This window comes from Lissotriton vulgaris, chromosome 2_1 (genome assembly GCF_964263255.1).
Source record: "Lissotriton vulgaris chromosome 2_1, aLisVul1.2, whole genome shotgun sequence".
In the NCBI taxonomy this organism is placed as follows: Eukaryota; Metazoa; Chordata; class Amphibia; order Caudata; family Salamandridae; genus Lissotriton; species Lissotriton vulgaris.
In genome coordinates this window covers 1,758,246,329-1,758,272,023 of record NC_141687.1, presented here as the reverse complement: position 1 = coordinate 1,758,272,023, position 25,695 = coordinate 1,758,246,329, and the positions used below count along the sequence as shown (strand labels likewise).

Below are 25,695 nucleotides of genomic sequence, written 5' to 3'. Positions count from 1 at the left end.
CTTAGGGATGTTTGACCCCTAGTGCATTGTCCCTGATGCCCGTGGCCTCCCTCTAGATTGGCTGTCCTTCATGCTCAGGTACCTTTTATATTTCAAGTAGTGGGTGCGCGAGGCAAGTGTGTGCTTCCGTCAAATTACACCTACCCCCTTAGGTAATAGGAACACTCGGATGCCAGGTTGCTAGAAGAAGCGGCCCAGGGAATATTCGGTGCTGAGAGCGATCTGCCCACCTTGATCGTTGCGCCCGGCATAAGCCTCCCTGGTCCCCGAGTTCTCGCAGAGGTCCAAATTAGATATAGCACGCAACCCTAGTAATGTAAGAAGGGAGCTTATAGTGGATATGTGGCCTGTTTGTCATTAGAACTCACTGTAGCTAAACCCTACTTGATGATGGTTTGTATCCGTTCATGGAAGTTGCTCAAAACTGATTGTTTGCTTGTATTTGTGGTGATTACAAAAACGCATTGTATTTGGTGTGTGAGATCATTGTCCTAAATAGTCTCTTTCGCATACTACTATAACATTCTTTTCCTTTGGAGACTAGTAAATCTGAAGCCATGTTCCTGCAGAGCATATCAGATGGTTGTACTTAGTTTATACATAGCAGTGGATATTTCAGGTCTTTCCTAGGCAGCATTTGCGCCCGCTTTCTGCCCATAATTTCTGTTAGTTGGATCTTGCATTTATTGGTTTTAGCATGAGTTGCCGTAAAGGTCCAAGTAGGACCGGCACATTTGTAAAGCCTGGGTTGCATCCATCTTCGTCCGATAGCTCTCTTTGACACTCCAGTATAGACGCTCCTATATGTGCATTATTCTAGTCTCGTCTTCTCTTGAGAATAGTCCAGCCCTTCCTGCCAATCCTGGCCCTCCCTGGTTTGGATACAAGCATCCTGGTTCCCGGTGCTGGGGCATTCGCCCTCACCATCCAGACCCCCTGGTCAGGCTTATGGAGCGACACGTATTTTATGCGCTGGCTGGGCTGGCCTGCCAATAGCCACCCCCCCCCCCCCTTCAACAGAGGTACCCCCCCCCTTCTTGAGACCAGCTACTTTTCTCCCTATACATTCCGCTGCGAAATTGAGTACATTCAATCCTCAGATGATTATCAGATGTCGGTCGCATGTTTTACACCTGTTGGGTTTAGGACTTGATGCATGTTGTTTTAGCCCAGGCGCGGCCTGGTTAGGTTTCGAGTGGGAGGCACGATTGGACATGATGCTCCGCCCGTTTGCTACCCATCTGTTTTATCTGTTCTTTCGTCCTGGGTTTTTAGCATGAGTTGCCATTGTGATCCTAGTCTGACTGGCTCATTCGGGCTAAGAAATAGATGCTCGATGACTGATTTGCCCCTTGTAAAGTCTGGAAGTGGTAGGGACACGGGTCATCATGTCGGATATGTTCGGTTTCCTCTATACCTTAATACTATAGTTTATAACTTTACCCTTATGTAGCCCTGGTACTCCCTCATCTAGCTATAGGCCAGCATTACAGGTATCAGCAATGGCGTGGGTGGGAGTATGTCATCAGCTTAGCATGTGATAGAACTGGCATGATAATATTTTAGCTGTAGGCGGGACAAGAAACTATGTATAAGACCCTACTCCTGTTCTTATATGACCAGACCAGTTTCACAAGACCAGTTTCCCTGAGTTACTTTGCGTGTTAGCTTGTGGGTCGTTACAAGTGGAAAAGGGTCCGGTAGGCATGCTGCAAAAGTATATTATGTGCAGATGGTGGGGGGTTTTAAGGGTCCAGTGCGCACTTTTAGTGGTGGCCCAAGCCAGAGAGCAGGCAACTGGCTGTGTATATGGGGTGGAGGCGGTCTTTTACCCCATCTGTACTCCTTGGAAGGAACCCTGGAGCCGGGGGAAGTTTTCCCTACGATGTGGCTCCTTCTAGTCCACGGTAGGGGCTTGTATTTCAGGGCAAAGTGACATTACTCTAGTGATCATGGCTGCAATTTTATTACCCTATCTCCTTCCGGGGGCCCATATTCTTCCTCTTAACAGTGCCTATGTCACACTCATTGCCCTATTAGACAGGCACCACGCACCCAAACCTTGCGATTCATGCTCAAAGTAAACAAGGCAAAACACAGCTATAGATAGTGCTGCACTTCGGCCCATGTTACGTAAGTAACCTGTCGTCTGGGCTGCGCACGACTACTTAGTTTGTTAGTTCTGCCATGTATCTGTCGCGCAGGTATTCTCCAAAGAAAATCCAGTATCTTTTATGTATTGTTATTTTCAAAGCACTTACGTTACCTTGACCCCATTTACCACAAAGAGGTCTTCATCCTAATAGTTAGGCACAACGGACGATCTCTTTTAGTCCTTTTCTAACATGCGGTGAAGTGCTGGACATAGACATTCATATGTCACGTCATAAACAAAAAAGACTGGATATGCCACCTACATATTCCCAGACGTTGTCAGCTATGTATGGGTCCTTGTATTTACTCCAGTAAGTTAAACAGGAGGCTTGCTATTATTTGAAATACTGGGGGTTTAATTGTTTGACAGCCCAGGCTAAGTATTGAGTTACACCTGAGAATTCTGAATGGATCTACATGTGTTGGATTACTAACTAGGGTAATCATATATATGCTTAGAACTCTAGGAGTTGATAGTACCCCCCCTATTATTTTGGGCAGGCTAAGGGGGTGCAGCACAAGTGATTGTGCCAGGCTTGTCGGCAAACTTGCCACCCTGTGCGGGGTGCAATAGGTTTTGCACGCAGTGCACATCAGACACCCAAGTACAAGAACAAATGTTACGTAGGCTATGTTTGCTCCGGTGCAAGTGTTAAGATAAGCGTGAACAATAGCAAACAGTGCGTTATGAGAAGTGGCGTGGTGTGCAACAAAGAGTACCAACATAGGTACATAGAGCACTGCAATAATGGCAACCACGTTAAACTGTGAAATTCTACCTGTGCACCCTTGATAACGGGACATGTGTTGCTCTCCCATGATTGGTAGGGTCTTTCGTCATAGTCATTCCCCCCCCTTCCTTTGGTTCTCCTGCCTTATTTAGGTATTAATGCATGACCTAGGGGGGGCAAGTGTTTTCAGCTGTCCCCGTGGTTTCCAGTTTGTCTCGTACAAGACCACTTCGCTAGTCACTCCAATTTATGCATTTGAGTACTGCAATAGACTTCTGTATCCTGTGGGGATTTGTTGCTGAAGCGTAATCGGGCAGTTGATTGTTTTGTGACAGCGCTTGTTTCTTCGGGAGGGATTCTCTGCTGGGGGGCCCTTCCCATCACCTGGTCTCTTGCCTGGGATAGTCTTCCCTATTGGGGTAGAGGGATTGTTCCCGGGTGGATATGGCTATAGGTGTCGGAGTGGCTGGCATTTTACCCATGCATGCCCCTGCGCAGGACAGCCGAGGGGCCTCTCTGTTGCAGGTGCTGCGGTCCCCGGGAAGTGGTCGTAGTCGGCCTTCAGTCTAGCTATCTAACTGTACTATGTCCGAAGCCGCTTCCAGCCAAAAACCTAAGAGGGCAGGGGATGCCGGCTGTTTGGCCTGTGGACCCGGATTATCGCTTAACTGGGTCTCGTCCAAGTTCTATAGTATGTTCGGTGCCCTCCTATCCCCTCGTGTCAGTAAGCACACTTCCTCTCCCTGCTGGATTATGAAGTCAGTGATTCTGATGTATCAGTGACTCCTTGGCGCAGTTTCCTGACGCTCAGGGGGAAGGGATATGTTGGTGTCCCAGCGGCTTGCGCTGGACAGCCTATTTCATGTTACCTAGGGCCTCTGTAGTAGGGGCCCCTTCCTATCCCTTTGTTTCCCTGAGGGGTTGTAGGACAGGTTTATTGGTGCCTGATGGTAGCACCACACGCCTATGGGCGTTGCCTTGTTCCTCCTCTGTCTGGAGGTAGCAATTCTAGGTGTAGGTTGCAGGTAAAGAGCAGTAATTTTGGTGGGGGGCCCGTGCGGCAGCGGGAACCACCTCACGGGCTGTGGCGGAGTTACTGGGCGATCCGGAAGAAGAGAGGTGCAAACGCTGGACGTCAGCGGGCACATAGGGGTGCCAGAGCATAACCTCAGAGCCTAACCTGTAACCTCATGGGAGGTGCAGGAATCCGTGTCGGCGCCCCAGTAGTCCTTCGGGCGGTTGTGGGCCTGCGCAACCGGGGGTTTGCCTAGTCACGCCCCGCAATGGGCGTGTCATTATAATTATGGTAATTGTACAACAGTTGGGTGGTTCGCCACTGTGTTGTTTGGCTCAACAGGCGGGCAGGTGGCGAGAATGCGGCCTGCCCTAGGATCGCCCGTAAGCTAACCCACCGTCATTACATATGTTGTATTTAATAAACCTGCAGCAATTTTTACCCAAACCTAATACTTGTGTCTTTGTGTTATTTGCGGGTTTGGGCATGTGGGGCGGGGGTTCATGTGGCCCTGATGTGACTATGCGCCTGCCCGAGGCCACGCAGTGGCCATCAGGAGGGCGGGCTCCTAGTCACGGAGGGCTGTCCCGCCCCCGCATGACGCGGTAGTTCCTCTCCTGAGGCAGTCTCCCCTGGTTGGTGGAGACTGGTAGTGATACACGTCCGGGGCGGTGGGGAGGAGCCGTCTGGAGTACATCAGACCTCTGCCCTGCTGGGGAAGGCCTCTTTGCCGCCCCGGACGTCGCAGTTCCATGTTGGGACACTCTTTTCCCGCCCTTCCTCGAACCCAGAGTGTCGGCTTGTGGGGGCTCCGGGGGGAGCTTTTAATATGTTTCTTTTTCGTTGCAGGCGGAGTTACTGGGCGATCCGGAAGAAGAGAGGTGCAAACGCTGGACGTCAGCGGGCACATAGGGGTGCCAGAGCATAACCTCAGAGCCTAACCTGTAACCTCATGGGAGGTGCAGGAATCCGTGTCGGCGCCCCAGTAGTCCTTCGGGCGGTTGTGGGCCTGCGCAACCGGGGGTTTGCCTAGTCACGCCCCGCAATGGGCGTGTCATTATAATTATGGTAATTGTACAACAGTTGGGTGGTTCGCCACTGTGTTGTTTGGCTCAACAGGCGGGCAGGTGGCGAGAATGCGGCCTGCCCTAGGATCGCCCGTAAGCTAACCCACCGTCATTACATATGTTGTATGTAATAAACCTGCAGCAATTTTTACCCAAACCTAATACTTGTGTCTTTGTGTTATTTGCGGGTTTGGGCATGTGGGGCGGGGGTTCATGTGGCCCTGATGTGACTATGAACACTGGGCCAATGTAGCGATGGTTAAGCCTTCGTTTGATCTGCATACGCAACTGTGAACTTGGTTTGATAATGTACCGGAGACAGTCTCTGCCATAACTACGTTCACCCAGTAGATGGCAATAACGGTCAGTGCAAAATTTACACACACAGATCGAAGGCCATGAGTATGAACTTTTTAGATACACACACAGGCTTGTTTACAGTATATATTATGCTGGGAAATGGAGTAGCTTCATCCCCCAAAAACTCAGTACCTGCTGTAAGATTTACACGGAGGTGTGGTGGGATCTTAATGATCTTAGAGTAATCGACAACCACCATTTTAAAGCTCTCTGCCCATGATGTACAGGCGCTTACTAACATGTGTTTGCACTGCAGTTCAGTGGCATGGCGAAACTTGTAACCCCCCCCCCTGCAAAGTGCATAGAGGGGGGCCCCCCACGCACGGATCCAGTAAGGAGCTCTCAGGCCCACCCTTTCACAGTGTCGCAAAGGACCCCCGGGAGCTCGGGCCCTTTGTACCTTTGGGGCTGCGGGGATTATTGTTGCTCCACTGTTCGAGCCAGGCTCCAGCAGGATTCCTGGTGCAAGCTCAATTTGAGGCCCTCTGAGACTCTGAACCCTAAAACAAGACGAGATTTAATGGGGCATATAAGATTTCATGTGGCTTCTGCCTACAGCCATGCTCTAACACCATGCGCAATGAGGTGATTTCCACACGGCTGGATCCAAACGAAGGTGGGATGGTGAGCAAAAGAACGATGGGTTGGAGTGCTACCCTGAGCGATTGCAAATTGTAAGCATCACTCCCACCACCTTTTGTGTGTTTCATCACCGCCCTAAGTGGCATGGTTCTGCCTAGACGTGGGTCCCATGCTCACTGTGTCACAGGAGCCAAGCTATACCCAGCTGATGAGCCCATAAGTAGGGGAAACCGGTCCTGGGTTGCATGTGTACCATATCAGGAAGGACCTGGCTTGGTAACTTGGCCTGGAATGTTTTCATGAGGAGCAGGGTCAGGACTGATTTGCATATGGCTGGGTCGGAAACTGGGGTGGCTGGTCAGCAAAAGAACGATGAGTTACGATGCTACCTGAGCGACTTCTAGTGCTTAAACAAATTGCAAGCATTTCTTCCATCACCTTTTGTGAGCTTGATTTAACTTTTGTGTTTGACAAAGAATGAAAGAAATAGTAGTGATGTTTAATGTAAAAGATAGGCAATACCCATCTAGTAGATGAATGAAACTATAAACCTGGGATCAATCCTGACTTCCCTACTACACCAAATTGTGTGATTCTAGGAAAATATTTTACATTACCGAGCCTCCTTTACCTTCATTATCACATATGAGAGCGCTGGATATTAGAAAGATGACTAATCTTGGTGGAAATGGCGCTTCACAGATTTCTAGGCTGATATCTACAGAGATGAATATCTATGTCGTTGGGTGCCTAGGCATGGGTTGTCATCCTAACCCACCAATAATCCACAGATTAAAGTATTTCAGTACAGAACCTATCACACCAACAAAAAAGATTCAACATGGACTTGTAGTACAGTTCTCATGAAATTCCACAATTACGCAAATGAAGACAATTAAGGTTCCTTTAATTTCAAAGGCTTTCCCTCAGTCCAGCCAACACGTGTTTCGTCGCTTGGGCAGAAACCCACGACTTCATCAGGGCTGGGAAAAGATACAATACAAAATATATTGGAGTTGCGAGATACAGGTTATCTCATGATCATCATAAGTACATTAGGTCATCCCATATACATGAAAGCAAGTAGGAGGTTACATTAGTCATGTATATTTTCATGCAATATAATGCCATACATTGGGGGAGGAGAAAAAGGGGGGGGTTTTATGGGAGTATATGTCATCTCCCATAGAAAAACAGCTGGAGATATCTCAAATTAGAACGGTAAACAGAAAGGAGAAACCCCCCAGCCTTATGTGGCGTGGGCAATCCTTCCTTGTTAGATCTTTATCTGTGTTAACGCGGACGCTACAATCAAAAGAACGAATATATATTATACTAATCCAGTCTATTGAGGCAACATTTATTTAGTTTACGTTTTGCCCAGGTGAGGTATTGAGCTTACCTTCAGATCGGTAACTCTTAATGTCCTCCGTATATCGGTAATATTGGTATGATTCCAGATATAGATAAGCTGGGCCGGAAATATAACCAGCCAGAAGGTATGTCCTTTACTACTGGCACGGTTTGAATGTATAATTACAATATTGTCATGAATTGGGACAACTCTGTGTAGTAGGCAGGAAACTCAAGATCCTATATAAATTGGTCATTTTAGGCACATATGTCCAGAAGAAATCGATATCAGGTAAGCCTGAGTACTCACTTACTCAGCATCTTACTGACTTTAATAGAACACCGACTGTAATACACGAACTGGAATGATTTAACTGACCCGGCACCATAAATCACGAATTTACTCACAAATCAAGTTGACGATAACTGGGGTGAGCACAAATCATCTGATTATATTCTATCATAGCACAATATTGCTGGTGGAACTATCACAAACTGTGGGGTTTCTCCTTTCTGTTTACCGTTCTAATTTGAGATATCTCCAGCCGTTTTTCTATGGGAGATGACATATACTCCCATAAAACCCCCCCCCTTTTTCTCCTCCCCCAATGTGTGGCATTATATTGCATGAAAATATACATGACTAATGTAACCTCCTACTTGCTTTCATGTATATGGGATGACCTAATGTACTTATGATGATCATGAGATAACCTGTATCTCGCAACTCCAATATATTTTGTATTGTATCTTTTCCCAGCCCTGATGAAGTCGTGGGTTTCCGCCCAAGCGACGAAACACGTGTTGGCTGGACTGAGGGAAAGCCTTTGAAATTAAAGGAACCTTAATTGTCTTCATTTGCGTAATTGTGGAATTTCATGAGAACTGTACTACAAGTCCATGTTGAATCTTTTTTGTTGGTGTGATAGGTTCTGTACTGAAATACATATGAGAGCGCCTTTAAGTGTCTGAGTTCAGAATATGCTCTGTGCAAAATAACCTAAATCAAGGAATATAGGGCACACATGACAATTGACTTGCCTCATAGTTTACTTGTGGCATTATCATCAAGAGGAGGGTGGAACTCTGTACTCCAGTCCTCTGTAGGCAGAATAGTCACAAGCAGACCGACCACCATGCCTGCAGCACCACAGAAAAGGAATGATAGATTGTAATTTTCCTGTTACAGAATGTCCTAATGGTGTTGTGAATATGTTAGCCTAATGTGTCTAACCAATATGCAGTTACAGCCTATTATTCATGTGCTGCAACCCACTGAGCTATTTTTGTAATATGCAAGCTTCAGTTGAATAGAATTGTTTCTGTAATGGTTAAGCTTTTGTCTTATTTTTGCCTTCTAAGTTAGAAGACTTGTTGTAGTACATTGCCATCCCTCCGTTAGGTTCCCATTATTGATATTTCTGTATACTTTCCTATAAGAGAGAGAAGCTTGTCTATGGCAGACAGATTTCTGATGCTGACATTTGCTCTGCAGCTCCAATGTCTCATGGTACAGTTTTCCCCCCTCCCTTATGAGCAGAAAATCCCTGTTTCAGCATTTCTTGCCTCGAGCTAGTTTTGCAGAAATGTTTCCATGCCCTGGAGTAGCAGAGCTTCGGCTCTGTGGCCTTGAGGGGAGATAACAGTGTTGCCTTCGCAGGTGCAGATGCCTCATGTATGAGTTCATTGTTCACCCTCTGCTGAGCCCAGTACTTTTCCAGTCTGGGCGTGGTTTTACTCTGCCATGCTATGTGAGAATGTATTGCTGTGATGAGAGGAGGCAGTCCTCTCGGTGCACTCCCTGGGGTGTAGACCTGACGGGGCCCATCTGCAGATGAATATTATGGCCAATAAAATATATTTCTAATTCTTCTCCGCTGCCTGGCTGGCTTATTATATAAGAATGATAGATGAGTGAGGTAAGTCGCTCAGGTGGATTTGAGCCACTCTTATCAGATGGCGCCCGAACAGGGACCACGCGATAAGGATCTTTCTCACCCGTAGGTGGGTAGCAGAAGGCCGGGGACCCTCTGGTCGGCACGGTGGGTCTGGGTACCCACTTTGATGCCGAGCTTGGTTCTCGCAGCGCTGCCCCACCCTGCTGATCAGGAGAGGTCCCGGTTCATGATCCTGCGCCGGGGTCCAGAAGGCGGAACTTTGGAGCTGACCGTGTTGGTCCCAGCAGCCGGCGGTGGAGAACAGTGGATGTCGGGTTCCGCGAACAGGAGGTGAGTGGTCCGACTGGTGATTGAAGGAGCTAGGGTGCTCCAGAGACCGGTGTGTCTCCAGTGATTAGGAGGCTGGTGTGTCTCTGAGACCGGTGTGTCTCCAGTGATAAAGGAGCCGGTGCGCTCCTGGGGCTAGTGTGCTCCGGGGAACTCAGAGTGCGAGTGGTGCTCTGACAGACTTAACGGAGGTTGGGAGGACATTTGTTTGTGGTCATCCGACTGGGTGGTACTGTGGTGGAGGCGTGGCTCATTGCGGGTAGGCTCCGGAACTCACCCCGAACCCCTAGGGTGGCGGTTCGGCAGGAGTGGGTCCTAGGTCTCCTGTGGTAAAGTGCGCAGCGATCTGTAGTGCCCCCCGGGTGGCGGATGTGTCCTCCAACCTCAGAACAGTTAGTGTACTGTTCGGTCTGCGGTAGGGTCCAGGTTCTCCAGGACTTGGCCGACTGGCCTTGTCCCATTATAGTAACACGTGTTTGGCAGGGACTTAATGCATAGGATGGATGTGCGTGGGCGAATGTAAGTGGTTGTGTGTGGATATAGTTGCTTGGTTTTTTGTGTCCGGGTATGTGTGGGATCTTTGTCTGATTGGGTGAGTTTGGTGGTGTTTGATTGAGTGTGCAAGATGCCGTGTTTCAGTAAGTTGCGATGTTTTAGGTGTTGCTGCAGTTCAACTGATGTCAGATTGGCCGAGAGCCAACCCGCTCCTGTAAAAGACTCTTTTAATTCTGAGATGTATGTGAATATGGATTTATCCTGATTTTGTTTAATATTTTTGATGCAGTTAAGATAGATTACTTGCAGGAGAGACTGTTTGCTACGCACAGCTGTCAGAGCATGTTTAATTCCCTAAGATTGTGGCAGAAAGAGGTTCAGCAAAGACAGATGAGAGGACTTATGATAGCCCAGAATATGGACAGATCAACAGTTTAGTTTTAAAGGAAGACAAAATGTGTACATTTGGAATTTGCAGGGTGTTCCCATTTAAATTTGCTTGTAATGGCTCAGGGGGCCAATGTGAGCAGTGATTAGGAGGATGGGGTATGTATTTCATGTAATATGTTTGATTTGGTTATAATTGGTTTGGTTTGAGAGCAGTCTGTGGGTTGCCTTTTGTTTGTGTAAATGTTTGTTTGAATTAAGTGAGTGCATCTTTTTGCATGACTTAGATTGTCTGGTCCTCGTGATCTACCTGAGATGGTTGTGCCTGGCTATCAGTGTGTTTCTCATGTAGTTTAAAAGTTCATGCAGGGCTGTGCTCTATGGAAAAGAATTTGGTTTCTTTCATCCCCTTAATTTGTGAACAGTAGAAGATGAAGAAAAGAATAAGGATTTGATTACCAGTAATTAGAATGTATATTAATAAGAATGTAGAAAAAGTGTAAAGTTAGGAGGAAGTGAAAAAAAGGAGAAATGTATTTTTTAAAATAGGGCATGTTAGAAAGAGTTAGGAAAGGCTTATTGGCTTTGTCAGCGCCAGAACGGCGAGCACAGAGTGCGAGGCAGATTTGGCCTTGGTGATGGATGCCAGGGGGGCCAGGGAGGCTGGCTAGCAGCTCAGAATTCTTAGCTCTTGGAAGATGGTAAGAGTGAAATGCATTTTCTGAAAGGCAAAAGAGGCCTCCAAAGGGGGTGGAGAGCTGGAGTTGTTTAGTTAGTTTTAAAATGACCTGTTGAGTGGATGTGTTTCAGTCCACAATAAAATAAAAGGGGTTGTAGAACTCTGGGCTGGGAAGGTTTAGAATGACAGTGTGCAAATTCTATTCCGTTCTGGAAGGGTTAAATAGAAAAAGAGAGAATGTGAGCAGGGCTATTGTGGAAGATTATGTAGAATGGAAATATAGATGCTTGCAAAGCAGGGCAACTTCCCTACCCCTCCCAATAAGAGAGGGAGAAGGGAGGGGGGATAGACGAGCAGAGCAGCGGTGACCTTGTGTGATAACAGCATTCCAATGGGCTCGCAGAGCACAGACAGAAGATTATGGGGGGGCTAGGAGGCCCAGCTATTGGCACGGACAGGCAGAGATACACAGTTGGAGCCATTGAATTGTGAATTTGGAGCGAGTCTGCATAATTATTAGTGTAAACTGCTGGTTTAGACTAAAGTATAATGCAGTTGTTCAGAACACATGAGATTTAGTATCAGGAACAAACTTATGAATAATTTTCAACAGGTTATTCCATTTGGACATAGAGAAATACACTTTAAAATGGCCTAGTCTGAGAAAAGAAGGATTGTTTTGAGAATTACATTAATTTACTAGATATGTTAGTAAGTGTTTCAGATGCAATAGTGTAAGAACATGTTACTCCTATTGTTTGAATAGTATTCAGAATAAGTGATTGATTTGTGTGCAGTTTAAAGGCAAGAAGAAAAAGAGATTTATTGGTTGTCTGTTGTGTCCATTTTTCTTGTTGAATTTGTTTTGTTTCACTGTTGGTTCATGTCATAGTATACAGGTTTTCTATTTAAATAAATATTGAGTTGGGGGGTCTCTGATTGGCATACTGATTAGTGTTTTTTCTAGTGGATCCCTAGTGGAGAGAACTGATCATGCGAGGGTAGGTATCTAATATTGATTGTGTTGCTCATAAGAGTGGTCTGGTGGGAATGTATATATGTGTGTATATATTGGATTTGTATAGCAGTCTGTGTATGCAGTTTGTCCATGGGACACCATTGCAGTGGGCCCAGTGCCCCACCCGCTGAGTGGAGGTGCAGAGTGTTAACAAGAATAAAACGTTTACGCACAATATGGAAATTATATCTTTTTTCTCTTTTTGATGCTGCCTTAAATGTTATTATAAGATAGTCATGTGATTTTCAATGATGCTAAATGTTTTGTCTTTTTGGCTGGAGGTTGGGGGCTCGTTCTGTCTAAGACAGCAGGCAGGGTTTTTTTTTTTTAGAAGAGAACTTGGGGTTCTTTTTACATTGAAAGGATGTTAGGGTGTGAATGAGCTCCAAGCATAGGTTTTAAAGTAAGTATTTGTAGAAGGTATTTTTACTAAGTGGTTGCCTTTCTGTCCAATATTTTGTGTGTTGTTGTTTTTTTGTGGTTTGATTTGTTTCGTTTCAGTGCAATGGGAAACATTTTTATCTCTGTGTTATGGTGAGTATTGATGCAACTTTGTGCTAGACAGATTATGTGTGCACTGACACCGCATGATGCATGACATGCATGGGAAAAAAAATATCGTCCTTTGGGTAACTAATATTGTGTTTTCCCTTTTGTGGCCCTTGTGTTGGTATATGTATTATTGTGTATTATTTTATGTTATACGCATGTAAATATTGTGTGTTTTATGTTTTCTTTGGCTTATTGTGCATTGTTTGTTCTGTTCTGCGTGGTAGGTATGCTGATCGATCTTAAGGCTGACAAATTAAGGAGGCCAGCATACTGGGTTTTGGGCTGCAGTTTCACTATGCATGAAATGCATGGCATTGTGTTGTGTGTCACAGCTCCTGTGCATGTGTTGCTGGGATTTGTCTATGCTTTCTGTGCTTAGCACAGCCAGTATACCTGCTGCCTTGGTATGCTTGTTCTTATTTTATGTATGTTTCTGTTTTGTATTGTTTTGACAATTCTATTTTTGATACTAGTACAAGCTCCTCTGTGGGGAATTTGTTCTGGTCCCTAAATTTCACAGACAACACTTCAGCAGTGCATGTCTATTTTGTTAAATGTATAGAAGAAGAAAAAAAAGGAAGAGTTCTACGGTGTACTCATGGTGTTGTGTCACAAGCCTGACCATTACCTAAGTAATTTTTGTTCTTTTATAGATTTCCCTTTTGCCGCCATTTCCCTAATGAATGTCGCATAGTGCCTGGTTATGGGGGGATTTTAGCTGTGTCCCAATACCATTTCCTTTTCCTGACTCCTTCATGGTAATAAAAGGCCTTAAAAGAAGTAGTGTGTTTTGTAATAGATAAATAATTATAATGAATTCTCCTTAGTTACCTTGTATTCGATATTAATAGGCACACACATCATTTTATGGCAAGGACATTTGTACATGTGCTAAAAGATGTTCTAGCCCTCTCAAAAGTGCTATGTATCTCCTACAATTTTGTTTATGCCCAGGGCTACACCCGGGGGTTGATGGTTTTGACTGAAGTGAAATATGTTTCAGATTTCCTTCTGTCAAAAATGGGGGAGGAAGCTAGCTCCCCGCTAGCTCTCCTATAAATTAGGACTAGGTAACATGTATATTGCTCCCTCCTCTTCTCAAATTTTTATTAGCCTGTCCTGCTTTGCTCTAAAAGGGGAATTAGATGTGGGTAGTTTTGTTCTACAAGTGTTGGATAATAACACCATTATTGTAGTCGTGCGAGTACATTGCTAGTTCTTTATTAGCTAGTCTGTGAAAATAAACTGATAGTCTTTATTAGAGAATTATTTTAATTGGATAGGGATGAAAGGTATGAAAAGACACGCCCAGACGCCCCAGACTAGTGTTTCCTTATTTGACCTTTGAAGGGAACAATAGTTCTGTACTTTTTTTTTGTTTCACATTCCTAGGTAACGACATCATTATTGTGCAGCACTAAGTAAAGGTGCACAGGTATCACAAGTCTCTTATCAGTTAGCCTGTATAGTTGAGCTGACAATCGCTATTAGAGCTGGTGAACAGGTTTTCCCCTAAAAAAAAAAAATTTCATGGTCTAAATAGTGAGAAAGGTGAAAGATGCTTGTGTGATCCTCAGCAAAATATTTTTTCTGTTGAAATTAAGGCTTTGTAGAAGTTAGTTTCCTGCTGCTTCTATAATATGTGAGCATGGTCATGAGCAAAAAAAAAATGAAGTTGTTTTGAGTAAAAAAAAAAAGAGAATATTAGAAGTGTTTGAAGTTTTGCACAACAGTGAAGGTTCACAAAGTAGACGCTGTGTGCATGCTATAGGAATAGCGGTTTGAAATTTCCTTTTTGAGGGTTCTCAAGTGAAAATGCGGGAATACAACATGTCTGTTTTGTTTTATTTTTTCTCTTCTCTTAGAATTAACGCATACGTCCGTCCACAGGTAATACAGTGGAAAAGTCAGATATGTAATGTATTACCTATTGTTAGCACAAATTTATTGATAGGCCTGAGATGTTTTTTTCATTCCAATTCACACCGCCTAGCAAATGATTGGGGTGTCCCAAATTGTTTTGCTGATATTGAATACCCTTTGTTGACAGACTATTTGTATGCTTTGACTAAAGATCTTCGTTCCCTTCATCAGCAGGTAGCAGACACACTGAAGCCGCAACCGGAGGGGCCTGGACACACCATCCAACATGGGGACTGAGTCGTCATCCGAAGATACCAGCGGAAGTCTTGCTTGGAGTCGAGGTGAAGTGAGCCGAGGCAGGTGCTGCTTGCCACCCAAACCGCACTCAGGATCTGGGGCCATAAGTCGTGCACCCATGCTAGCCGTGTAAAGAGGGTCCCGCTTCTGTTGCCCTATGATGAGTGGGTGAGAAAGGGCGTCGCTGATGACAAATACGCTTCTCAGATGCTTTATTGAGAGGTGAGGAGCCTGATCAAAAGGAGAAGAGGCCAGCTCTGATTGCTAGTGGTGAGGTCTCTCTTGATCACAGTGAGCAAACATCAGCGGATAAGTCCCCTGCCATTGAGCCCCCCCATTCTGTTCACAGATCCAGAGGTGCGAGGGAGCACTCAATACAATCTGTGGCCCAGGAAAGGAGAGCAGGGCACCGGAAGAAGGGCTGAGTAAGGGAAGTAGGGAAGGACTAAAGAAAGTGTTAGGGATGGACTGCTGGAAGAGCCCTGGTGCACTGTCGAGACATTGTCAGGCGGGACACTAGGATTGCGCCTGGGCTCAGATTAAGTGCTCCTCTGAGTCGTGAAGCTGTGCGACTCCGTCGTGGGAGTAAGGGAATGAACAATAGAAGTCTGCCTGTGAGGCTTTAACGGACACAGGGAGAAGATCCCTTGAAGGGAGAAGATCCCCTCTGGTTGGCCTCAGTGTGAACTGTTTTCCCCCTAGTTTACTTTGGACTTTTAGCTAGGAAAATGAGTCCCTTTGAATGTTCCTATTCCCCAGGAGGAGCAGACTCTGTGGCTCCTTGTCCAGATGCCCCTGCCCATATTTGGTTCACATGGTCTACAAATTTAATATTGTGTTTGTTTGTATCCTAACTATTGCTTTCATATTTCTCTTTAGAGAATTAGTTTCTTGTTGCTTGGCGCATACCCTCATGAGAGTGACCCTAGTTCCTCACGAGGAGGAGCACTGGGAAGTTCATTAGGATGATGTAGTATTTCATTGTTGCACCAGACATATGTTACTTATAGTACTGCAGATTTTTGGGTGTGTGGGTCATTGCTTTCATACACACAGAAGGGTGAAAAAAAAATGTTGCTTGTATTCTTGCCCTATGGAAGTAACTGTGAGGGTTAGTATACTTTGAGTAGTCTAGTAAAAAAACATTTCTCAGCCCGATAAAGATCTACTTCACAGATGTTAGATACAGGTCCTCGCTGATAATGCAAGTGAACACTTAGTATACAGTTTAATATTATTTGCATTCATTCCTGCTCATGACTTGAACTGTGATGTCTTTTTAAGTTGTCCGATCATGACATAGTGTTATAGAGCAATGGTACCCCGAGATCATATGCTTAGATTAGTCAAAGGGGAGGGTGCCTCACACCCAGAGAATAGTTATTGTTTTAGTAGGTATTGCAGGGGTTGTTCTTTTACTTGTTGCCTCTGCACTTCCCGTCCTATAGTATGCTGCACTACTTCCATGATCATGCTCATCCTAGTATTTCCTTTCCCGACCTTTGATTGATGAGTGATGCCGTCCCTGTTCTCTCCTTTAGAATTGTACAGTCCCTCCTTTGAGCAATAAAGGCTGCACTTATGTTAGCCACATTAGGCTAAAAGGAGGGTCTGATAGATTGTAATTTTCCTGTTACAGAATGTCCTAATGATGTTGTGAATATGTTAGCCTAATGTGTCTAACCAATATGCAGTTACAGCCTATTATTCATGTGCTGCAACCCACTGAGCTATTTTTGTAATATGCAAGCTTCAGTTGGATAGAATTGTTTCTGTAATGGTTAAGCTTTTGTCTTATTTTTGCCTTCTAAGTTAGAAGACTTGTTGTAGTACATTGCCATCCCTCCGTTAGGTTCCCATTATTGATATTTCTGTATACTTTCCTATAAGAGAGAGAAGCTTGTCTATGGCAGACAGATTTCTGATGCTGACATTTGCTCTGCAGCTCCAATGTCTCATGGTACAGTTTTCCCCCCTCCCTTATGAGCAGAAAATCCCTGTTTCAGCATTTCTTGCCTCGAGCTAGTTTTGCAGAAATGTTTCCATGCCCTGGAGTAGCAGAGCTTCGGCTCTGTGGCCTTGAGGGGAGATAACAGTGTTGCCTTCGCAGGTGCAGATGCCTCATGTAGGATTGGTGTCAGTACAACGCGATGTATTACAACGCGTTCCGTTACAACGCGTTTTTTACATCGCAAATACCATTACAATGCATGCCATTACAACGCATGGCATTACATAGCAGATACTTTTACAACGCATGGCATTACATCGTAAGTATAGGTAAGTATATCTTTTTTAAAAAAAATGAAATAAAGTTAATTAAATTAATTTAAAATAATAAAAATAATATAACATTTTTAAAACAGTAATTAATTTAATTATAGTAATTTAATTAATATTAAAATTGATATTAATGTAATATATTTAAAAAAATATAATTAATGATATATAAAAAGTTTATAAATAGAAAATAATATAATGTAATTAATAACAAAAAATATAATTATAATTTAATTAAGTTATAAATAATACATAATATAATTATATTTAATAAAATTAAAAGAATTTAATTAATTAAACATTTTTAAATAATATAATTTAATTATAATCGTTTATTAATACAATTAAATTAATAATTGTAAATATAGTTATTATTTTAATTAAATTAAATAAAATTAATTTAATTAATTTAATTTATATAAAGTCGTAATACCCCTGTACCCCAAAAAACAAACCCAGCCCTAAAACCTAAAAACACCCCTGTACCCCAAAACCCAAACCCTGCCCTAAAACCTAAAAACACCCCTGTACCCCAAAACCCAAACCCTGCCCTAAAACCTAAAAACACCCCTGTACCCCAAAACCCAAACACTGCCCTAAAACCTAAAAACACCCCTGTACCCCAAAACCCAAACCCTGCCCTAAAACCTAAAAACACCCCTGTACCCCAAAAGACAAACCCTGCCCGAAAACCTAAAAACACCCCTGTACCCCAAAACCCAAACCCTGCCCTAAAACCTAAAAACACCCCTGTACCCCAAAACCCAAACCCTGCCCTAAAACCTAAAAACACCCCTGTACCCCAAAACCCAAACCCTGCCCTAAAACCTAAAAACACCCCTGTACCCCAAAACCCAAACCCTGCCCTAAAACCTAAAAACACCCCTGTACCCCAAAACCCAAACCCTGCCCTAAAACCTAAAAACACCCCTGTACCCCAAAACCCAAACCCAGCCCTAAAACCTAAAAACACCCCTGTACCCCAAAACCTAAACCCTGCCCTAAAACCTAAAAACACCCCTGTACCCCAAAACCCAAACCCTGCCCTAAAACCTAAAAACACCCCTGTACCCCAAAACCCAAACACTGCCCTAAAACCTAAAAACACCCCTGTACCCCAAAACCCAAACACTGCCCTAAAACCTAAAAACACCCCTGTACCCCAAAACCCAAACACTGCCCTAAAACCTAAAAACACCCCTGTACCCCAAAACCCAAACACTGCCCTAAAACCTAAAAATACCCAAACACCCCAAAACATATACATCAGTACCCCAAAACATATACTCCTATACTCATACTTATTTTAAAAAATACTTAAATTATATATTTAATTTATAATATTTAAAAACGAAATAAATATTTTTAAATAATTAATAATAATTAAATCAATTATAAAATATTAAATAAAATAAAAAAAAAAATTAAATACTTACCAATACTTACGATGTAATGCCATGCGTTGTAATAGCATCTGCTATGTAATGCCATGCGTTGTAATGGCATGCATTGTAATGGTATTTGCGATGTAAAAATCGCGTTGTAACGGAACGCGTTGTAAAAGATGCGTTGTAGCGGTAACACACCCTCATGTATGAGTTCATTGTTCACCCTCTGCTGAGCCCAGTACTTTTCCAGTCTGGGCGTGGTTTTACTCTGCCATGCTATGTGATAATGTATTGCTGTGATGAGAGGAGGCAGTCCTCTCGGTGCACTCCCTGGGGTGTAGACCTGGTGGGGGCCCATCTGCAGATGAATATTATGGCCAATAAAATATATTTCTAATTCTTCTCCACTGCCTGGCTGGCTTATTATATGAGAATGATAGATGAGTGAGGTAAGTCGCTCTGGTGGATTTGAGCCACTCTTATCAGGAATGCATTGCGGAGTTTTTACTCTATAGGCACTGAAACCAAATTTAATTTTGGGAATGATCAATATATATATATATATATATATATATATATATATATATATATATATATATATATATATATATATATATATATATATATATATTGTGACTCAGGGCAAATCACTTTATGACCTGGTGCCTCAAGCATCCTTGAGCCCCACTCTAGGTTGCTCGAAGTATAACTCCTTGTGTTTGAGATTGATGCTCCTACTTAAAAGTTTGTACAGCATTCCCCTGCCAGTGCTTAATTTGTGGGTGGTTGAGGGTGGTAGGCATCGATGCTCATACATTAGGTTTGGGGCTCATTTTTGGGTCTGTGGCTATTTTTCATCATCAGACTTTGACCCAGAGAGCAAAAGGCATAAAACGGAGGAAGAGAACAAGAAAGGATAACTGTGACAACGAGAGAAAGGGATGAAAAGATTATGCAAGAGCAAAATAAAGAGACTAGGATGGTGAAATAAAGCGGTTTGTGATGGAATAAAATACGGCAGCCTTGGTACTATTCAAAGCCGGCATTTTGAGCATTGCGCTTATTTTTCTTTAAGGATTGCCTTCCTTCTTTGACTAGGTGTGCATTATACCTAACAAACGAAAGGAAGGGGAACAGCTGAACTAAACGTTGAATGTGTCACACCCAATAGGTGACCAGAGCTGTTTGCAATCTTCTGCCTGAAAGTTCTCGCCCACTCAGCACAGCAGCTTCTTTTAATCAATCCCCAGGGGCAGAGCATCCACATAAGCAAGACACTCATAATTTGCTCGTTCGATGGGTCCCTCCAAAAATATAGTTAGAAGTGCCCCATGCCATGCGTGACATCCTCAGACCATGCTCCGTTTGTAGCCAACAACGCTTTGCATAGTGATATTTTTGAGGGCATATTTACTGTGTAAAAAGTGAAACTACAAGTCCCCAAATGCAACGAGCTAATTAACTAAAAGGCTAAGTGTGACAACGTTATTAACGTGAAAAGATGAAGAAGGGTAACAATTCTGCCTTAGAGCTGTACCTGTGAATTTTGGATGACACAAGTTGTCTCCGCTGCAATTGCTGTTCGGTGCATTAGCATAGCGAGCTGTCTTCGGTGCTTACAATCACACTCCCTCCGGATACAATCTCGGAGGGCCTTCTTTAAGGCGGAGGGGTGCATATTCCTGAGATCCGCGCCGGACGATTGTTTCCTCCTGCGTATTGCGTGTGTACATACGAAGACGCAGAGCGTCAAGAAGGCCCTGTCAGACGTTTCCTTGTTTAATTAGGAGAAAGGACGACACACGAGAACAACATTTTCCTGAGTACCACCTTCAGTCAGTGCGGGCGTTTTACCCAATGCCACTTTTCATACATGGGTTATGAAGCCCACACTTACAAATGAAAAGTAAACACACACACATTCCAGAATGCAAAGAGCTGTTAGCTAAAAGCCATTACTGAGTATAGATTTCATACATGGCTTCTTGGCAGTGGACCCGGAGGGCCCACCCCCCTCTGAATCTAATTCGGAGCGCTCAGATGTGAGACTACTGTGCTGATGGGGCCCCCCTGCAGCTCGCCCCGCCCCCACCCCCGCACTACGGGGGATGCAGAGGCCTGTGTTACGCCCCTGAGGAAAAAGCAACCTAAGCATTTGCGGGCTGTTGCTGGCTAATTTGCCTTCTATTTCTCTTCTACTGCCTCCAGACTCCACTCGCAGCGGGGTGGCGAGGGGGAAGAGAGAACTGAAGGAAATGCAGCTCAAAACGTGCTCAAAGCATAGCCCTTGTGGCCCACAGCTCTGTCCCCAGGCACTGGTGGCTATAGTGGCTGCAGCAGAAATGGCAGTGTTGGCGGGTGGCAGGTGAATGGCTGCCAAGGAAAGAGACTCCAGCCCCCTGTGCTAACCTGCCTCATCCGCCAATCACTATAACTGCAACTGGAACTGTAAACTGCCAATGCAGTCGAATGGATCCTTTCAACTTAAGAGCACAGTTCATGACACAGACTTTATCAATATAGCAAGAACACTCTGTGGATTGCATGTGTAAAATAATATAACAAAATTTGTGATTTTTAAATTTTTTTTATTTATGCTTGCCCCCGGCATCTGCCCCACCCAGGGGTTAATCCTTAAACAAGCACAGGAGACAGTGATTGGTTTTAAATTTTTAAAAAATCCTGCGTAGTCGTGGCCCTTTCACGGATTTGTAGCAAAAACGTATTCTTTTTTTTTTGGCCTTGGGGGCGTCCCTCTGGGACCTCTCCAAGAGGCTAAGGGGGTCAGGCATTTCCTACCCTCTCCCCTTCTCTTTATGTTTACGTGTGCTGTGGGACTCACTGGTTGAAGTGTTGGCTGTCAATCACTTTTCAGTAAGAGGACTGTCAAATCCTCAGAGGATCTGCATCCCTATATATACAAATTTGGATTTCCTTTAATATTTCCTAAATACTCAACAGATTTACACCAATTTACAAAAAGGGTGCTTTCTGGACCAGCAGCTAACTTTCTGCAAATATGGTGTAATTCCGTCCAGTGACTCGGGCTGTAGTTGCATCTAAAATTCCTATGGGAATTAACATGGGAGACACATTTTTTGAACACCCCTTTTTCTTGGACCCCGCTTGACAGATAGTCCCGAAACTTTCCATGCACAACAATAACTGGGGCACTTTTTTGGTATGACTTCGTGAAGATTCGTCAAACAGTGCCAAAGATATAGACAAGTGGAAAAACGCTTTCCCTACGGAAGGAAACTAGGTCCTCACTTTAACTAACTACTGGTGACCGTCAGTAGGCAATAGATATATAAATATATGTGTACATATATATATATATATATATATATATATATATATATATATATATATATATATATATACATACATACATACATACATACATACATATATATATATATATATATATATATATATATATATATATATATATACATATATATATATATATATATATATATATATATATATATATATATATATATATATATATGTATGTATATAGGAACAAGTACTCGTAGAATGCTAGCAAGGCCAGTGAGGGGTGGAGCACCAAGCAGGATAAGGTCACTGGCTTTGCAACATCAAAAGAACCATTGATATTGATTACTTCTCACTCCGTAAGGAAGAAGATGCTCAGGAATGCGGTATCAGCAAGAGCCTTACTTCATAGCAAGATGCGTTTCGGCCATCTGTGGCCTTGATCACATGGAATATGTAAAACACTTAAAACTTGCCTGTGCTTACCTGTAACACCTTTACCCCACACATATGCTTTTACCATTCATGCATTTACAAAATTAAACTAAATACTGCTTTTAAAACATTTACCTGCATATACCTTTATCATTCATGCCTTTCAAACAAAATTTATTGTAAAGGCATGCGTGGTCAAGACATTTTCGTGGTACAGGCAGGCATGCTAAAGGCATGCATGATAAAGGCATATGTGTGGTAATGGCTTTGTGATTAGGATCGCGTGGTAATGACTGCGGGTTATGGCACGTGGTTATGACATGTAAAATAACGATGGATTTAGGCCCAGATCTCTGTACTGGGGTGAATGTATGACATTGTTCTGCATTCTGTCCATCAACTGTTGTTTTTTCCATTTGTCACCCCGAGTGGGACGGGTATGCTCAGACGTGAGTCCCGTGCTCTCCATGCCATTGGAATCAAGCTATCCTGGCTGATGAGGGCTGAAAGCCCGAAACCTGTCCTAGGATGCCTGTTTCTAGTCCATGGAGTTCGGACTGGACTGTTCCCATGGGGCACAGAGTCAAGACTGATTTGCATTTGGCTAGGTTCAAACTGGAACGTCATGGTGAGCAAAAAAATGATGGATTTAGGCCCAGATCTCTGTACTGGGGTGAATGTATGACATTGTTCTGCATTCTGTCCATCAACTGTTGTTTTTGCATTCTCCCACCAGGGAGCTCCATTGACACCTCTATAGATAGGTACATGAAAAAGAACAAAGGCAGCAGGCAGTGCCGCATTTCACTTCAGGCCGTGCTAACCTGGAGCAGCAGAGTGATGAGGGAGGGAGGGAGTGAACCTCAGGGCCAGGCAGCCTTGGAGTACTCATAGAGCAGTCCCCAAAGAGCCACACTGAAAAAAACAATATTGTATTTTGGTTTTGTGCTGTACCGACGCTCAGTTGGGAAATGTAATCAGCACGTCCATGTAAGAAGACCACCCCCAGTCGCTGGAATTGAAATTCGTTTTGCAGGACGTGAGGAGAAAGGGGGATCGAGTGAATAATTATTTTTTTATTGTTTTCCCAAAAACAACCTTTCCAAAAATTGCATGTGTAACAATTGCCCCTCCGTCACTTCCTGTAGAGAATGAAAGCAGTTCCGTTTTTTTTTTGCTTTTACTTGCACTGCGTTGAGTACAAGGTTGGGTTGCGCAAGGAAACAAAAGGGAAGAAGGGGTTCAGGGTGGGCGTATGGAGCGAGGGTAGCTAAATCAGGGAAAGGGGCACAACTCACAAAACAGCAGTTTGTTTGTGAGAGATGTAGTAGCATAATAGCATTAGCAGAGGACTTTGGAACTGGGGGAGTGGGTTCCCATTTTGGCGTTATTCATTTCATATATAATAACTCCCTAAATGGCTCCTACAAAGTCTCGCATTTTAGAAACTTTGACCTATTGACAATGCTTTTTATTTATGTGATGGTTTTTAAACACATAAATAAAAGGTATTGTCATTTACAATGCCAATAGGTCAAAATCTCACAATTGCGAGACCTATTGCAATGCCACGGCTTGTGTTATAAGAATGCTTGAAACGTGAGCGACTGCACTATAGCTTCATGTACATATTCAGCAGCTGAATAATATATCATTTTCCAGGTTCAGAGGTTGTGGCGCAACGTTCAGAGCATCCTACTTGGTTCGTGTCTCGGCATTAACTCAACATCCAGTGATTCTTCTGGGCAAATCACTCACTCTTCCCTGCCTACCAATACTGAATGTGTAATCTAACTGTGCTCCTGTAAAGCACGCCAATACCTTTGGGTCGAGTTGGGCTATATAAAACTGGCAACAAAAAATGAGAGTTCCTGCCGGTGTAATTGAGTGATAGGGGAAAGTGGCGTAATGCTGCTTTCATAAAGGGGAGTTTCAGATTGCTATTTATCTAAGACTAAAACGTGATCATTGCTTGAGTATTTAACTTGGGAGCTCCTCTTTGTTTAGTGTCTACACATACTCTCGGTGCTGAGAGTAATTACAAGAAAATGCAATGCATTCTTTTACTTGGCTACGCACCAGTTGGATGGATTTACACAGCATGCAGTACAAGCAAGAACTTTCCATAGTTCACAGCATTATATAGGTACCATTTAAATGAACTAAAGCTTTTGTTAGTAATATATTGTACACAGAGCTTCTTTAACATTTTACAGGTGGTGTTTTCCGACACAATCCCTTTAAGCCACCCAACGAGCTGCTTCAAGGGTGGATTTTTGCACGAGCCTGCCTCTGCTGCCTCTGCGGTGCAACATGTAAGGAACACATTGACAAAGTAAATAGATTTTGCCTAGACGAAAAATATTGGCTTTGCCAATGCTTGTTTAGAAATAGTACCCTGTCCGCACCCGTATGGAAAAGCTTAACATATATTGTTTTTGTTTTAGATTCTCCTCTGTGGGAGGTGAGAGAAGTCATTGATTTTCATTTTGAATGCTGATTTCCCTGTGTACATGTTTCACCCAAGGGTATTAATTATTTCAACTCAAGCACGTGCCGATTTTATAAGGAAAAAACACGCACTATGAAAAAGCAGAACTTTTATTTGGTTTATTTGCTGTGGTGTTAAAAAGCGCGCGCTGCGCTGACCTCGAGTAAGGTCAGGGAAGGTCTCCTCAGGTTTAAGATGTGCAGGTTAACGATGACCAGCAGCGGCCTCGGGCCGGGAGGGAAGTTGCTGTATTTGTCGCTCTTCCGTCCGTTTATAATGTTTATTTAAAAATAGAGTGTTACAAAGCAGCAACGAGACAACGGGATCAGGAAAATACATCTGCACGTGTACCCCAGCAGCACCAGCAGCGGCGGGGGAATCGCGGGGCACTACGGAAAAGAATGCTTTGGCACTTTTGAGGTTTCCCTACATGTTACGCCACATCCCCCTTTCACTCCTCCCCCGTTGTGCTCTTCTTGTGTTGTACCAGTTACATCGTGTTAAAGGGAAATGGTTTATTTACATTAACAAACAAGCAATGAAGACACAAGCAGGAGGAAACCAACCAGGGCCATGCGGCCACGAAAGTGAAAGCGACCGCGCAAATTGGAAACATGATCCACAACAGATGGCACCCTACACACCGCTGCTCTCTCCCTCAAGCTGATGGCCATGGGAGTAAACATTTACTGAAAAAGGCGGGGCATGCACCCACCTTTGACCAATTTCGTGCTTTCATTTTAGAAAGCCACAAGCAAAGACCAATACAATGTGTGGAAAATCTAAAGCCACACGCGCAAGTTTTCTGAAAGTCTGGAGTGATTCCAAAAGGCCTTCTCCTGGAGTAGCGCATGCGTGCTGCGCTAGGCTCGACCTAAAAATGGGTTTTATCATTAGAGACACTGTGTATCTCTAATAGTGATCTAGATGAGTCTTCTTTTGTAAGCACAGCAAGCAAAGCACATATAAGAACCAGATAATCGGAAAGGAGGTAGAAACAATGACATTTTAAATAAAATGTAATGTAACTAAGTATGGTAC

General features: G+C 43.7%; 1 protein-coding gene across 1 annotated transcript in view; it reads right to left on the bottom strand.

Moving 5' to 3' along the window:
• LRRC56 (leucine rich repeat containing 56) overlaps positions 1 to 25,695 on the bottom strand; it is a 594,120-nt gene that overhangs the window by 402,427 nt on the left and 165,998 nt on the right. The gene's annotated exons all lie outside the window — the stretch shown is intronic.